The following is a 16806-nucleotide window of genomic DNA, read 5'->3' on the forward strand; positions in this document are numbered from 1 at the left end:
TATTACCAGCATTACGTCAGGCAATATTCCGAGATTGCAAGTCGTTTGACAGATTGCCTGCGAAAAACAGAGCCCGTGATCATTCAGTGGGACGCCAAGAAAGAGGCCGCGTTCGAAAGTTTGAAAAGGGTGTTGAGTCAAAGACCTGTTCTCACAGCGCCCGATTTTTCGAAGCCTTTTGTCATTCAGTGCGATGCCAGCGACCGTGGTTTGGGAGCCGTGCTTTGTCAGACCGATTCGAATGGGCAAGAGCGACCCATTCTGAACATTAGTCGCAAATTGAGCACTAGAGAAGAAGCGTACAGCACATCAGAAAAGGAGTGTGCATGCCTCATTTGGGCTGTACAGAAGCTCTCCTGCTACGTTGCCGGGTCAAAGTTTACTATAGAGACTGACCACTGCCCCTTAACGTGGCTGCAAAGCATGTCCTCAAAGAACGGCCGCCTACTTAGGTGGAGTTTAGCTCTTCAGCAGCACAACTTCGAAGTGCGATACAAGAAAGGAAAGCTGGCGGTCTCAGTCGAGCATTCTGAAATCAATTCAACCCCTTTCCTGCCTTGTTATGCATCTGTGTAACCGAATGCGTTGTATTCATAGACGTTTATGATTTCAGAATGGTATGTACCGCATGCAGTCGAATAAGCGCGCTTTGAGTTTTAATGCAGTGCCACTATGTTTAATGCGCACTAGGGAATGTGTGCAGGTTGTCAAAAGGTGTGCGAAACCTCGGTGGCCTCGAAGTCACCTTAAATCGAAACAGCTAGATATACAGGGTCTTGAATATTTGAGGGCTGGGATTTAAAAAATTCTTATGTAAAATCTACTAACCTATTCGAGCTGAAATAACCTTCACAAAGTAGCAAAATATAGTCTACGTTATATGATAAGTGATTCAACATCGGTACTTGCCTAGATTTCTCGAAATCGAGAAAAAACTGCTCTCGGTGACGTGCACAATTTTCGCAGAAGAGAGTCGAAAAGCTATTTTAACATGGTGCGTCATCTGTCGGGCAGGCTTGTCTCATTGCTCGACAGATGACGCACCATGTTAAAATAGCTTTTCGACTCTCTTCTGCGAAAATTGTGCACGCCGCCGAGAGCAGTTTTTTCTCGATTTCGGAAAATCTAGGCAAGTACCGATGTTGAATCACTTACCGGATAACGTAGACGATATTTTGCTACTTTGTGAACGTTATTTAAGCTCGAATGGTGTAGTAGATTTTGCATAGGATTGTTTTAAATCCCAGCACCCAAATATTCAAAATCCTGTAGAAGGGAATAATGCAACGCTCCTAGTACAATGAGCTGTCCCCTTCGCCTGCCTGATATGCTCTTGCATTTTAGACATTCATTTAGTCGAATTGCATAATCAGATGGCGTCGTGGTGTAAAGGCGCCCTTGCGGGAGGTCTTCTTTGGGCTTTTACACTTGTCGGGCACTCTGGTTCGTTTATTTATATAGCATATTAGCAGAAACGATTCTTTTCTTGAAGATCTGGCGTTTCGAGTGGTTTTCACGGGGTGCTTACTGTGCTGGGTGTGTTTGGCAAAGGCAGTCTTGCTGAGCGCGCCAAGCGTACACAAGTTCCAAGCGACGGGTGCCGCTGAGTGCTGAGAGGAGGACACCATGCAGCAGAGAGAACCAGAGATTCGGAGAAAAGCGGAGCCGACCACTCGTTCGAGCCTTCAGTCAACGCATCAAGTCAGCCGAGCAGCGCCAAACTGCGCGACCTCCTGATGCAGCGTCTGGCGGAGGGGGTGCTGTTGCGTCCGGACGGCGGCTTCAAAGGGACATCTGGCCAAGTGCCTTTCCAAGAGGCCACAGTGAACGACTTCCTGTGCCACGCATTCTCTTCGGTCCTTGTTTCGACGTGTATCGGGAATTTATGACTGTCTGCACCTTCTCCGTCCAAAAAGAGAAACACACAGAGCAGTTGGCGCCGATCTCACAAGAACTGCGTTTACGCTGTGCTGTCTAACTGCTCTGTTTTCGTCACTTCGCGCCGCGGCCGAGACGCTACTCCGGGGCCATTTGCCGTGAAGCGGAGCGGATGGAGCCGGCGGCGCAGCCGTTTCCAATGGTTTCGGATATCACCTCCGAGGAGCGGCCGCTTCCGCCGCAGTCATAAATTTTAACCCGCGCCAAGCTGCCCTTTGACCCTGGGCGCTCCTTTGGACTCTCTCCCGCAGTTACGTCATGTGACGTGCGTTCCTAGGGACTCTGTGTGGGGACCTGGGGAACTTTTTCAGTAGATATACCGAGCTCCATCGTATGCGAGCTCTTTCTCACTGTGAACCTGGAACATGTAACCTCTTGTATAAAGTCTCTTCCTCTCCTCCTCTCAACTGAGCCTCTCGCTTCTTCTAGCACGGCACCAACACCGGAGGAGCCGATGGCGTCGCTAACCAAGTCCCAACAACAGCCACCAAAGCCACCCGAGGTAGGACTCTGTAAGCGCTGGGATCAGCTTGCGGCCGCTTCTTAACAGACGGGCCTTGGCTTTCTGCCAACAGCTCTCAATGTCCTGAGTGTGGGCACCGGTGACGGGTTCACAAAAAGCTGTGAGTGATTGACGGTGTTTTGAGTCAAGTTCATGTGTTAACACCGTTGCTGTCCTGCAGCCCCGGTACACCCTGGTACGCCGCCCACTCATCACTGACTATTGTGGTCCCCGGTCGAGCGTTGTCGCCAATAATCTTTCCCAGGGTTGCCGCGTCTCGTCGGTAGACTAAACTGGCGAAGTTCTCTGGTGGCCACCCAGATCATCCCGAAGATCCACGGTCCACGGTCGACAACACCGCCATAGTTGTTCTGGCGGTGTGGTGGCACATTGTCGCCTGCCAAAAGCCGGTCACGATTGTACTTGGCATTCGCCCCTCACGAGGCATTCATCTACTTGTACTTCTTCCCCCGGTCCACCCATTGGGGGCTGCTCTCGCGCTCGCGCGCCGACGATGCGCTGCGCCCAAAGCGCCGGCGGCCTTCTCCCAGACGGCATGAATGGGTAGCGGCTTTCTTCGCTTTGTTTTTTGTTTATTTTTCAACACGCACACATGGTACATGTGTCTGTTATGTACGCGCGTGACACGAGGCAGGAAATGACCAACAAAAGTTTTCTTCTCACAAGGTTTCTGCCGAGAAGAGTAGACTTCGCGTTCACTCCACCGCCTCTCTTCGACGAGCAGACATACCACATATGGGTGCGCCGGCGGGAGGTGGCGCTACTTGTTCCAGAGCAGTGGCGCCTCCCTACCAGCGCACTAGGCCCATATCCGTTCGCGTGTGTAGTACGTTGACGACATACGTTCTGTGTTCTTTAATTTCGGGGCTGCACTAACCACGAAACTCGCGAGCGACAGCGCGAAACCAGGCAAAAGCCACCCGCCGCCGCTGAAGCAGACGCGGAGCGAACAGTGAGCAGGTCGCGCTCCTTGCGGTGGCGGAGAGCGCAACTCAAGGAGAAACATTCCCATTGTTCCCGCGGCGATTGAGAAGGCCGTAAGAAAGAGCGCGCGCTCTCCCTCGAGACCGGCCGTGCTCCCATTTACCCTCGGGCAGGAGTCGGGAAGGGGCGCACGACGAAAACGGAGGAAGAGGGGAAAAGCAGTCCCTTCTTCCGAGGACTTGGCGGTCGCGCTCGAAGACGCGGGGACAAGCAGTTTGTTCTCGCCGCTGCTTCGCGCGGAGGGCTCTTTTTTTTTTTTTTTTAAAGAGCGTTACAAACTGTTTACACCGCTACCCCGTAATATGCCGACTGCATCCATCGCGCGGAGGCAGCGCAGCTTTTGAACGAGCGCTTCTTTTAACAGACGCTGTCAAGCTGAATGGTGTAAGACCCTCGTCCTTGACGGGGCGCCCATAAACGTGACATTTAGTAGATAGCACCACGCTGAATGGGTTTCGGTGACGACTCCAGCCCTAGATACCAACAATGGTGCGTAGGCGGCGGCGCTGAACGGACATCTGGGCGAGTGTGTCATCCTCGAGTGTGTCATTAGATCATCCTCCTCGTGATCTAAAGAAAAAAATTAGATAACGAGGAGGATGATCGCAGAAAAGTAGCTGTAATTCCGTATGTGCACCAGACATCACATATTCTGAAAAACAACTGGAAAGCGAATAAGCGTTCAAGTTGTGTTTTCTGCTCCGTTGAAACTATCAGTATTGTGTAAGAAAGCAAACCCATTAGCAACTAAGGAGAGCCCTTGCAGTATTAATCATCAAAACCGCTTCGTCAGTTGTCAAGAGGGTGTATTATATCGCGTGCTTTATCGTGTGGCCGCGAATATATCGAACAGATCGACGGGCAGATGTGTTAACACAAGATTGAGAGAACACAATAACAACGTAAAAGAAGGTACCCAGGGTCAGCTCAGCCTGCACTGCAGTAATTGCGACAATAAATGTTAACATCAGAATCCGAAAAAGCCATGCGTGCCAGCTTTTATTCAATGCACAATCGAAAGTAAACATCAGGATCAGGGAGTTAGAGGAATAATTGAGGCGGTGAAGGTTGCGCTTGCGGGAGATAAGTGTGTGAGCGTGCCATAGGTCGTTTTGAGCCAGAAGGAACTCAGATCTTTATATGGATGAAATTGGGCTCCTGGTGTTATGCTGTGGCATCATGACGAGTGTCGTTTCCCTTTCCCCTTTTCTATGATTTCACACTTGGTGGTATATATACGTATACATGACACACTTGGCGAAATAAATGGTTGGAAGTCAGCGCTGTATTCTCATGTGCTTACCGCCCCTTCTTTCTACCTGCGCTGTTATTGAATTCAGACCTTCAGGATGGGTGCGAGATGAATAATGCGCGATGGATGGTCGGCGTGTTTTGTCAGCTCCACAACAGCAGTGAATACTTCATGCTGTGAAAAAAAAAAAAAAAGCGGTGCATTGCCGTCATACCCTAGCAGTTATATCAGAATGAAAACGACTTAGTAACATTCGAAAGTTGCTGTAGTCATCAAAATGTACAGTTGGAGGAGTAATTTTAACAGAAGAAATGTAACATGCAGTGCCTCGCTTCTGGAAAACGCTATACGGAATTGCATGCAGTCATAGGGAAGATGTACTAAGTCTCACACTTCCGTCGAGTACATAGTAAGCGCATATATGTTTGTTGTTCACTAGAGGAGTTCATTTGGCCGCCAAACCTGTCGTGGTCGCCGCCATCAGGTTGATTTGCGGGAATATGCAGGCAGTCATGGCACAAGCCTTGCATTCTTGAGATTGATTCATGCTTTCCTGAACAGCCAGAAGCATACTTTCGAGCTTGAAAAACGTTAAGCACATGGTTTTCGGCGGAAGGAACCTCTTCAATGAACGGAGGCAGAATACGTGTAATATGGTAGTTGTGTCAGAATACATATTGTTTATTTCGTAGTTCTGACAGAATAAAAATAAACCTCAAGCAAACTGACACGAAGGGCATTGAGTATGACGCACGAAAGAGTTTACTTACCTCGGTCACATGCTGAAGTGCAGCCACCAGTGAATTCCAGCGAGTTCCCGTGGGCACAACCAAATCCTTTTGGCATATGCTCTTGGCACGTTTCGTCAAAAAGCACGATCGTCGAAAAACATTGACCGTGGCGCCGATCAATTCTACTGCTCTTTGTGCTGCTTCATCTTCTCTCAGTGCTGTGATTACCGCAAGTTGCAGTGTATGCGCTGCACACCTCACTCTTGAAGCAGCGAAGTGGTTCCGCTTCTGCCATAAGTCCTATTTCCACCTCTGTTTCCTCATCTGCAGCAGAATCGCTGTCACCGCTGTCCACTTGGTCAAAAGCCCTACTCCCCCAGTCATCCAGAAAATTTTCCGTCATATCAAAAGCCTTCTTCATGTTTGAGGTGTTATCGCAGACCACGGCACCGACCTGCGATTCACAGATTTTTTCTTAGCCAACTCTCCAACGAACACTTCTCTGATGTTGTCGCTTGCGTGGCGGCCTTCGATGTGCTTAAACGACAATGTGCACAGCCGAAGGCGCTAATATTTAACAAACTGTACCCAGGTGCCGAGTACTGACTGTCTGTTCTGGCTAATCCAGATATCGACTATGAAATGAGGAGCGTTTTGAAGCTCATCCTGCAGAGACGTTAGTGCGATCTTCGTCTCCAGGTCTTCAAGCTGCCGGGTTACCGATTTCGGTGAGGGCAAATTGAGCTCTGGCTTTAAAAACTCTATAAGCCGCTTGAAGCCGACACCCTCGGTAACGGAGAGCGGTAGGCCATCAAGGCGATCATTTCAACGACGTACTTATTGAATTGTGGTTGCATCTGGTGTGAGGGTGCCAACTTGCTTTTAACCGTGTTCTGTTGTTAATACACGGCAACCGGAGCATCCAGCGTCCTCTGGCGCCTCGCTTGGATTTCTACACATTGCATCTTGTGAATAAGCTGTAAATAGAAAGCGCAGAATACTACAATCAGAATAATGTAATCAGCCCTGCACTAAATGCGGGAGCAATCTCCCTCGCACTGACAATTCTAGAAACTTTGCCAACACAGCCGCCTCGATCCACTCTTCCTGTGGCATACTTGCCAAAAAAAAAAAAAAAAATCTCAGAGCACCACTTCGTCCCATAACATCAATATCAACTTAGGTAATGCATCAAGCATGACGTTAACACCGTCACTGCCTTTATGTTAAGTTCATTGTGTGTGCGCACCTCTAAATGCGCCCTTTCCTATAAACGAAAATTCTCCAAGTTATGTCCAAAGTACGGCATACGCATTTTCAATTGTGTGCCTTTGTTCTGATGAAACCGCAGTTGAATATTTCTCGGGATGCTTAATTTGCATCAGAAAGACACCGTGAAACAGAAACAAAGAAAAACAATCCTCATCAAAAACAAGCAGCAAATGTAATAAAGCTTTCTTTCACATTCTCTTTTCCTCACTTTCTATTTGCAGTAGTCATTAATAATTCACCAACTATCCCGAACTAACACCACCAGAAGGGCTTGGACGACGTAATGCGATATAACGGCTGGGGGCTGTTTAAATGAATGTTTTGACAGCGGGACAACCGCGTTACATTCATCTCACGCACAGGCCTTACACAGCCGAGTTGCGACTGGTTTGTAAAGTATGATCACCAGCTTTGTGACTGCTGCATGGATAACTAAAGGGTTGGTTTGGTTTATGGGGTTTAAAATCCCAAAGCGACGCGGGCTAGGTATACGCCGTATAGAAGGGCTCGCGAAGTTTCGGCCATCTGGGGTTCTCTAACGTCCACTGACATCGCACAGCACAAGGATATCAATTTTTTTTCGCCTCCATCGAAAAACGGCCGCCGAGGCCGGGATGGATTCGATACTGGGACAGCTAATGGCATCAGCAAACGGTCGCCAAACTGTTAAACGAGAACGTAACGGGCCACCGCGGATCCTTAACTCCATTCGTTACTTATAAAGCTAAAAGCCACAGCATTCTAGTGCCGCGAAATATCCTTATTTCGCACTCTTTGTCTCCCTACTAAGGTTTGCCGTTACCTGTTCATAAATTTGCTGTCGTGTTCAGTTAGGTCGGGACGTAGCATTACAGGCAGCGTAAACACAGCTACGACACATACGCTCTGCGATGTTCATTAGGGATCCCATGGGTCACAAACATGCACCAAAGACCCTCGAATGGAGTAGTCTATTGCTATAAATGAACAAACCTTCACATTACCTAGCACAGCTGAAATTATGCCTAAAAAACTAGTAAACCCAAGTCTGGCAACACTGCACTGAGGGAAAATATAAGATTAACTTTTTCAATGCGACAGTTACTTCCTTATTGGATCCCTCTGGAGTGAATTTAAATTAAGTTCAAGAAAGAGTTGAAATTTTTCAATATTTGTGGTCAGTATGCCAGTTTCACTATAAATGCAAGAACTCCAGTAAAAGGCTGAGCAACTGATACGAAAAAACTATAAAAGGTAATCCTATGCTCATTTCCAACACATTATTCTCAAGCTAAGTGCACACACTGCGATCTTCCCATTGCTCTGTATCACCTCTGCTATTTTCATTTCCGGTTCAGTGCTTAGGGCGCTCGGGCGCTGAACGCGGGGCGATTCGGATTCGATCTCGGACGCGAAAGCCGCAGGCGCCCAAGTACTGCGCGATCTTAGCGCGCGTTAAAGAACCCCAGGCGGTAGAAATACTCATACACCCTCCTCTACGGCGTCTCTTATATAGCCTGAGTAATTTTGGGGCGCTAAACCCCACAAGCCAAAAACCATCAAACTGTCTTCAATAATTCCGCATCATTTGTTTGATGCGGAATTATTGGCCCAATGGCCCGTTGCTGCAACAAACGAATGTTACGGAACTACGTGCAATACAATTAAAAAAATTATATTTCTGTTTACAAAAAAATCTAGTATTATATAAACTTCAAAAGAAAACAAAACAAGGGCAAGTGACAACAACTCATCGCGTGAGACGACAGCCCGTTCGAGGCAAGAACAAGAAATCGAGAAATTGCTTACCTCGAGATGGCACCGAAAGTTGCCCGCGCTGTTCTTCTTTCCCGATTTGTCTTGATTGCAATGCTTGCAGCGGTAGAGGACCTTCTCGGGTTGAGTTTTGATGCTGCCAATGTAACTGAAATGGTCTTTGAGCGATTCGTTTGTTTTGTAGCCCGGAACATTAGATAAATCTTTCGGTTCTTCAGAGCATGGTTCTGCCATTGCAATTCTGCTGATACTGATAGCTGCTTTGGAGCAGTTGAGTTTGGTCCTGAGCTTGGCTGTTCGCATCTGGAGGATGCAGGAATGAATATCCTTCTTTTAAAGGGTCTGTAAGGGTACTTGGATGCGTCGGTCACAACTTCCTGTCCCCCTTTTCGCGCCAAAGCACAGGCATAGCGAATAAGAAAGGCAACTTCACGAAACCAAGGAACTTTCAAACTCACCAATGGCGTGTCGGCACCTGCGAGGAGGTTGCCTCACCAGTATCGCGTGCCTTCAACAATGTTTTACACCACTCCCCGCCCTGTCAATATCGCATTCAGACACTCCATAAATGCAGGGGCGGTGAACAAACAAACAAAGAAAAAAACACAGCCGCCACCTTTGCCCATGATATACAGAGATGACGCCTGGGTCCTGCCGGTGGTGAGCTAAGCGGGCAATAAAAAAAAAATGCCCGCTTCCGCGCGTACGCCTGTCTGCCACAGGCGGGCTCAACTACCGATGTCATACGCCCATTTTTCGGCGAACCCTTGATGCCGCCGCTCAGGACAACTCTGCCATAGGCGCAAAGCGACACACGGCGTCAGAGCGGCGCCTAATAGAGGACACAGACCTTTAGGTCCGATGCCGGCACCCGTCTCTGTCGCTACCACTTTCTCTCGGCAAGCTCCGTATGTACGATCCGACAGAAACCTTTCCGACGAGACACGCTTAAACAAATGACCCCAGCGATCTTGGCGGCCTCTCCAAAGGGGCGCCCCGGCTCTTAAGCCCTTCAACACATCAATGGGTCTGCGCCGGCTCCTTTCCCCGACCCGACAATACACCTTGCTAGGTCTCGCTCTTCGCTGCGGGCCCACCATCGTTCCTTATCCTTTCTTTTCCTTTTCTTTTTTTTTGTTTTTTGCGAGACAGCTCCGACGAGCCCCGACACACACACACACACAAAGGCGGACTAGCAGCTTCGGCGCGCTCCTCCCGCGCAGCAGTCCGGCATCTTAACGAATACCTAGAGACAAAAGCTGAGGAATTTTTTTTTCCTGATGAATTTGTCGTGACGCTGGGGCTACGTCGACCCGGCCTTCACTTGGTAGCGTGCAGAGACTCGGGGTTGAAGTAGGATTGAATCTTCGAAGTTGGTGAAATATGTACAAGCAGGTTTAATGGCACTTTGGGAAAACTTATTTACAGGATTATTTACATGAAAAAGAAGGGTATATTTAACAAAATGGCAAGCGTAAAGAGTTCATAGCGAGAAGCGTCTGGATGAGCCGTTTACCCAGGGCTCAGAGCGACATTTCGTGTTCTGCAGCGTCCTTAAAACCCCCTATGTCCAGCCCCTCTCTGAAGATGCTGACCAACCAAATCCAGGGCACGCCCCTCAGGTATCGGCATCCAATCGAACACATCACTGCACTGATGGTCTGAAGCACTGACTGGTCCGGCATTCATTCGTTGGGCGTGATCACTTGTTGGCGGGAAAAGCTTGGGAACGGCGAGGAGAGGAGGTACATTTCTATTCTTCAGCAAAGAAACCACAGGCTGGTTCTGACAAGTGGTTTTACTTCTCAGAAACCCGAGTGCACGTGGCGCCGCATCCGCTCTCAGCATTGTCCGTTTTCGACTATTGCAAATCTTTCCTGCATTCCTGGGAAATCACTTAATGGCTGTATGCGTCATGCTCCTTTCTTGTCCTGCACGTCAGCGGACATGTCACTCTGTCGTCTCCTTTGGAAAGTAGGCATTCCTCACTGGACGATAGGGCTTATCGACTGGAAGGGTGAACAAAAGAAAGAAAGCACTTCCTGCATTTCCCGCAGGGGGACGTTTCTTTGTGTTTTTCCAGACGTTCTCTTGGCAGGGTCAATTTGGCATTTGCAGAGTGTCCACAAAGCAAAACAGGCTTACAAAACAGGATTCCTGGAAACAGGCTCACTTAGAGCCACTGGACCATCACCACATATTCACAGCACTTATCCATGCCCACAGGCGAACAATAGAGCGCGCAAATGCGGATGCTTGGTCGTAACAGCCTCCTCCCCCGCCAGAAGAGTCTCGGAGGGCAGCAGTCCCAGCTGCTGCATGAAGAGACGACTTAATGGCCTGCACGTGAACGCTTGAAGCTCGCTGTTGCTTGTCGCGTTGTCTTGATTGTTGTAGGCCAAATTGCTCGAGCTGTCTGAAACTCAACCACATGTCGAAGCAAGCACTCGGCTCCCGTCTGAAGAGACCAGGTTAAAAGGAAAACTGCCATTGTTGTTCGAGAAAAGCCCACTCTCAAGACGTTCAGGACCCACGTATTCCTAGAAAACCAAACGTGCTGCTTTACATAGCCACACATATACAAGCGCACGAAAAAAAAAAAAAAAAACCTGATTATCAATTTGGATACATGGTGAGGAACATCTCGGACCGCTTAGAAAGAGCGGCTAAGCGCGTCCGCTACCCATTTAACTTCCCCTTTTGTATCTTATTTCAAAATTGTACTGCTGTAAAATCAAGCTCCACCTAAGAAGGCGACTGTTCTTCGATGTCGCAGTTTGCAGCCAAGCCAGGGGACAATGGTCCGTCTCTACGGTGAATTTGGCCCCTCCAAGATAGCACTGCAATTTTTGAATGGCCCATACAATGCAAGCGCACTGTTTCTCTGACGCGCAATAAGCCCTCTCTCTAGAATTCAGTTTTCTGCTCAAGTAGAGCACGGGGTGCTCATTACCGTCGTCATCTCTCTGGCAGAGAACAGCACCTAACCCTCGATCACTGGCATCACACTGGACCGTGAATTCTCGGCCATAGTCTGGAGCTCGCAATACCGGACGGCTAATCAGCACAGCCTTCAGGTTTACGAAGGAGGCTTCCTTTTGTTCGTCCCAGACTACATTTGTCGGTTCTGTCTTGCGGAGAGCGTCGGTCAGAGGGCTAGCCAAAGCTGAATAGTTAGGGATGTAGTGATTGTAGTACCCAGTCAGACCCAGGAATGCTCGAATTTCCGTCTTCGTGCTCGGCCGCGGGTAGTCTGCTACCGCAGAAATCTTAATCTCGCTGGGTTTCCTGAAACCTTGACCTACATTGTGACCCAAGTAGTCCACGGTCGCCCTTGCCAGGCAACATTTCTCGGCCTTTACTGTTAGTCCAGCTTGACGCAAAAGGCTCAGTACAGCTCTTAGATGTACCATATGGTCCGCCCATGAGTCGGAAAAAACCGCAATGTCATCTAAGTAAGGCACTGCGAATGTTTCACACCCCTTTAAAACCCTATCCATGAGTCGGGAAAAACAAAATGGAGCATTTTTGAGCCCGAAACTCATCATTGTTGGCTGGTAGCTGCCCGTCGGAGTGACGAAAGCCGCGTATCTGCTGGCGCGTTCAGTGAGCGGTACTTGCCAGTATCCTCGAGTAAGGTCCAGCGTAGTCACATATGCCGCTCTACTGACCTGTTCTACTCTCTCCTCAATATTCGGAATAGGATACACTTGATCCCTGGTGAGAGAATTTAGCTTTCGGTAGTCTACCACAGGCCTAGGGTCTTTACCTGGAGCTTCTACTAAGATCATAGGCGAAGCATAATCGCTTTCCGAGGGTTTTATTACTCCCAATTCCAGCATGCGAGTTACTTCCCTATCCAGAATTTCTCTTTGCCTTGGAGAAAATCGGTAGCACCTTGATCGCACTGGCACGTCTGAAGTCAGCTCAATATCGTGCTCAGTCAAATCAGTTCTGCCTGGCCTGTCCACGAAGCAGGCCTCAAACTCTGTTATTATCTCGCCCAGATCGGACAGCTGGGATTTCTTTAGTTCTCCTCTCTGCTCCGTCTTTTTGAGAAACTCCTGAGCGTTGCTTCCTTTTCCGCTGAGGCAAATCAAGTTGTCCCCCATCTCCTCGGGAAGGTTTAACGTTAGATTTACCACGGCTTCCCTCTGCACATAAGGCTTCATAAGATTGCAATGATAAATGCGCACTTCTTTACGCCTACCGGGAATTTTCACTGCGTAGTTAGTGTTAGAAAGCTTTGCAACGACTTCAGCCGGTCCTTCCCACTGTACTTCGAGCTTATTCTGCCTTGAACTTCTCAGCAACATCACCTGGTCCCCGATACAAAACGTCCTTTGACGGGCTGTCTTATCATAGTACACCTTGGAACGAGCCTGGGCTGACTTCATGCTGGCCTCAACGAGTTCCTTAGTGTTATGTAAGCGATTCAAGAGGTTCAGAATGAATTCTACTACTGTTGGGTCTTCTCCGCGCCCCTCCCAGGCTTCGCGCACCATTCGCAAAGGTGAGCGCAGTGACCTTCCGTACACCAACTCGGCTGGGCTAAATCCAGTGGATTCGTGCGGCACTGACCGCAAAGCGAAAAGCGCTGCAGGCAGGCAGGTATCCCATTCGCGCTTGTTTTCATAGCACACTCCCCTCAGGACTCGTTTGAGAACAGAGTGCCATCTTTCTACGCTGTTGCTCTGCGGATGATGGATCGAGCTATACACTACCTTAATGCCGCATCGCTCGAGAAATGAGGTGGTGAGGACACTCGTGAAAACGCTACCCTGATCACTTTGGACCTCGGAAGGGAATCCAACTCGTGCAAACACTGACAGCAGCGAATCCACTACACTCTCGGACGTCACCTCGCGCAGCGGAACAGCCTCTGGAAACTTTGTGGCTGGGCATAACATAGTGAGGATATAACGGTACCCTGACTCTGTCACAGGAAGTGGCCCAACTACATCTATTACTAACCGGTGAAACGGCTCGGTAATGATTGGTACTAACACCATCGGAGCTTTCCGCTTATCTTGCGCCTTTCCAACCCGCTGGCACGTGTCGCATGACCGTACAAAATTTTCCGTGTCCTTAAAACATCCAGGCCAATAGTATTCTTGCAACAGCCTCTGCTTTGTTTTCTTTATTCCAAGGTGACATGACCACGAGCTGCCATGGGAAAGTCGCAGTAAGTCTCCGCGGTACTTTTGGGGAACGACTAATTGGTCCCGCTCTACTCCGCGCTTATCCTTGAATAAGCGATACAGCACTCCCTTTCTCATCTCAAAAGAAATATTCTTTGCTGTCTTAGTGGCGCGGTGGCGCTCCCTTATCTCCTGTATCTTGGGATCATTGGCTTGCTCCATAGCTAAGTCCTCTCGAGTTCCACTTAAAAGTCTCGTGAGATTACTAGACACTGGCGGCAAGAGGTTACTCTCAAGAACGTCCTCATTCCGCGTCTCATCAAGCTCACTTTCAAGTTGACTTATCTGAGATGCCTCGCTCTCAAAGTTTTCTGACCTGCTATCTTCCGCATCTACCACTGTTTTAACTGCCATTTCCTCCGCTGTGGATTCTTCTGGAATGAGCAGTGTAGCTAGTTCTCGCGCCTTTGAACGTGTTAAGGCTTGCACAACTCTGTCTCCGAAAAGGATGCCCCTCTTTCGCAGTAGCATGTCCGATTTGTTGGAGAACAAATACGGATAGCACTTAGGAAGCTTTCCTGAAACGGCAGCCTCGGTTGTTAACTTGCCGAAAGGGCCCTCGATGACCACGTTCGCGATTGGCAAGCACACATTCTGTTCCTCCACTACCTGGCGGATCCATGCACACTGTCCTGTATAGTCGGAAGGCGACACATACGCCGGATGGACAACATCCATCGTTGCGGCCGAATCGCGCAGTACCTTGCAAGGCTTCCCGTTGACTACTAGGTCATGCATGTAAGGTTCCAAAAGGTGCATATTTTCATCGCAGTCACTGACGTACGAGAAAGCAATCTTTTCTTTCCGGCAGTTGACGGCAATGTGACCCTGCTCATTACACCTAAAGCATGTGAGCGGCTTCCTAGCCTCAAGCTTATTCTTTGTGTTCTGCGCGTTGGTCACTTCCCCACTTTTCTCACTGCCGTCCTTTCTAGGGAATTTGCCTGAAGAAACCTTCATTTCTTCGTTTCCAACTCTAGCAAAGTGCCTTTCCTGACGGTTATTCACTCTCAACTTGGGATTGCGGGGCCTATCCACTGCTGGGTTGCTGAATTGTCGGCGCGAAGCATACTCCTCAATAAGTTCGGCAGCTTCAGTTGCCGACTTAATTTCGCCTCGGTCCTGTAACCAATTTCTTTCTTTTTCTGGGAGGCAGTTATAAAACTGCTCCAAAAGAATTCGCTCGACTACAGCGTCCCTATCACTGTAGGAATCAGTGCTCTTTAGCCACTCGCCCAAATTAACTCTTAAATTGTACAGGAATTCAGGGTAACTCTCGTCCCTGGACTTAGTAGCGTTCCGAAAACGTTGTCTGAACGCCTCGGCGCTAAGCCTATACTTTCTCAGAAGGCAAGCTTTGACCTTCTCGTAGTTGTCCGCGTCCTCCTTGCTTAGCCGCGCGACAACCTCCGCTGCCTCGCAGGGCAGAACCGTCAATAATCTCTGAGACCAAGCGTCTCGCTGGAAGGACAGTTTTTCGCAGGTTCGCTCAAAGTTAGCCAGATACAGACCGATATCCCCTGTGATCACATATGGCTGCATGTACTTTGACATCTTGAAATCTGCCTCCTTGTTGAGATGAGGTACCGCTAGCTGGGGACAATCGCCCGACCTCTTGCTCAACTCTAGTTCTAATTTCCGGAGCTCAATTTCTTGGTCCAGCTTTTTTGCTTCTCTTTCAAGCTTCTCACGTTCGTGCTCCCTTTCCTCTTTTTCCCTCTCAAGTTCACGCTCCCTTTCCTCTTTTTCCCTCTGACGTTCGCGCTCCCTTTCCTCTTTTTCCCTCTCAAGTTCACGCTCACGCCTCTTTTCCTCTTTTTCCCGCTCTTTCTGCTGTCTGAGCTGCTCCTCCTTTTTTTGGGCGATGAGGTTCCATGCTTCACTGAGCTCCTCATCATCGGCTCCCAAATCTGTGATTGCCTTTATAATCAAAGGTTTTCGTGCCAAACCTCTTGTATCAATTCCCAATTCCTCACACAATTGCAACAGTTCCGGTTTCTGCAGCTTTTGTAGGTCCATGATCGCTCCGAGTGTCGGCTACTTCCAAAACAACAGTGCAAACTACCAAACCTAAAGGCGTTTCAACACTTTTTACCAGTTCTAAAATCTAACCCTGTTCTAGAACCTGGTCCACATCAGAAGAAAAGCCAAGCACTCACCCACACATGCGATCGATGTTCCGAGCTGCTCTCTTGTTGGCCGATTGTTGCGCCTGCTTGTTGCTTGAGATGCCACCTCCGATCACAAGATGTGGCTTGTAGATTCTGATCCACCTCGAATCACCAGATGTTGTAGCTTGTAGATCCAGATCCCACCTCCAGTCATCAGATGTTGTGGCTTGTAGATTCAGATCCCAACGCTGGTCACCAGTTGTCGTGACGCTGGGGCTACGTCGACCCGGCCTTCACTTGGTAGCGTGCAGAGACTCGGGGTTGAAGTAGGATTGAATCTTCGAAGTTGGTGAAATATGTACAAGCAGGTTTAATGGCACTTTGAGAAAACTTATTTACAGGATTATTTACATGAAAAAGAAGGGTATATTTAACAAAATGGCAAGCGTAAAGAGTTCATAGCGAGAAGCGTCTGGATGAGCCGTTTACCCAGGGCTCAGAGCGACATTTCGTGTTCTGCAGCGTCCTTAAAACCCCCTATGTCCAGCCCCTCTCTGAAGATGCTGACCAACCAAATCCAGGGCACGCCCCTCAGGTATCGGCATCCAATCGAACACATCACTGCACTGATGGTCTGAAGCACTGACTGGTCCGGCATTCATTCGTTGGGCGTGATCACTTGTTGGCGGGAAAAGCTTGGGAACGGCGAGGAGAGGAGGTACATTTCTATTCTTCAGCAAAGAAACCACAGGCTGGTTCTGACAAGTGGTTTTACTTCTCAGAAACCCGAGTGCACGTGGCGCCGCATCCGCTCTCAGCATTGTCCGTTTTCGACAATTGCAAATCTTTCCTGCATTCCTGGGAAATCACTTAATGGCTGTATGCGTCATGCTCCTTTCTTGTCCTGCACGTCAGCGGACATGTCACTCTGTCGTCTCCTTTGGAAAGTAGGCATTCCTCACTGGACGATAGGGCTTATCGACTGGAAGGGTGAACAAAAGAAAGAAAGCACTTCCTGCATTTCCCGCAGGGGGACGTT

Source organism: Amblyomma maculatum, chromosome 7, assembly GCF_055883805.1.
Source record: "Amblyomma maculatum isolate TAMU_Amacu chromosome 7, ASM5588380v1, whole genome shotgun sequence".
Lineage (NCBI taxonomy): Eukaryota > Metazoa > Arthropoda > Arachnida > Ixodida > Ixodidae > Amblyomma > Amblyomma maculatum.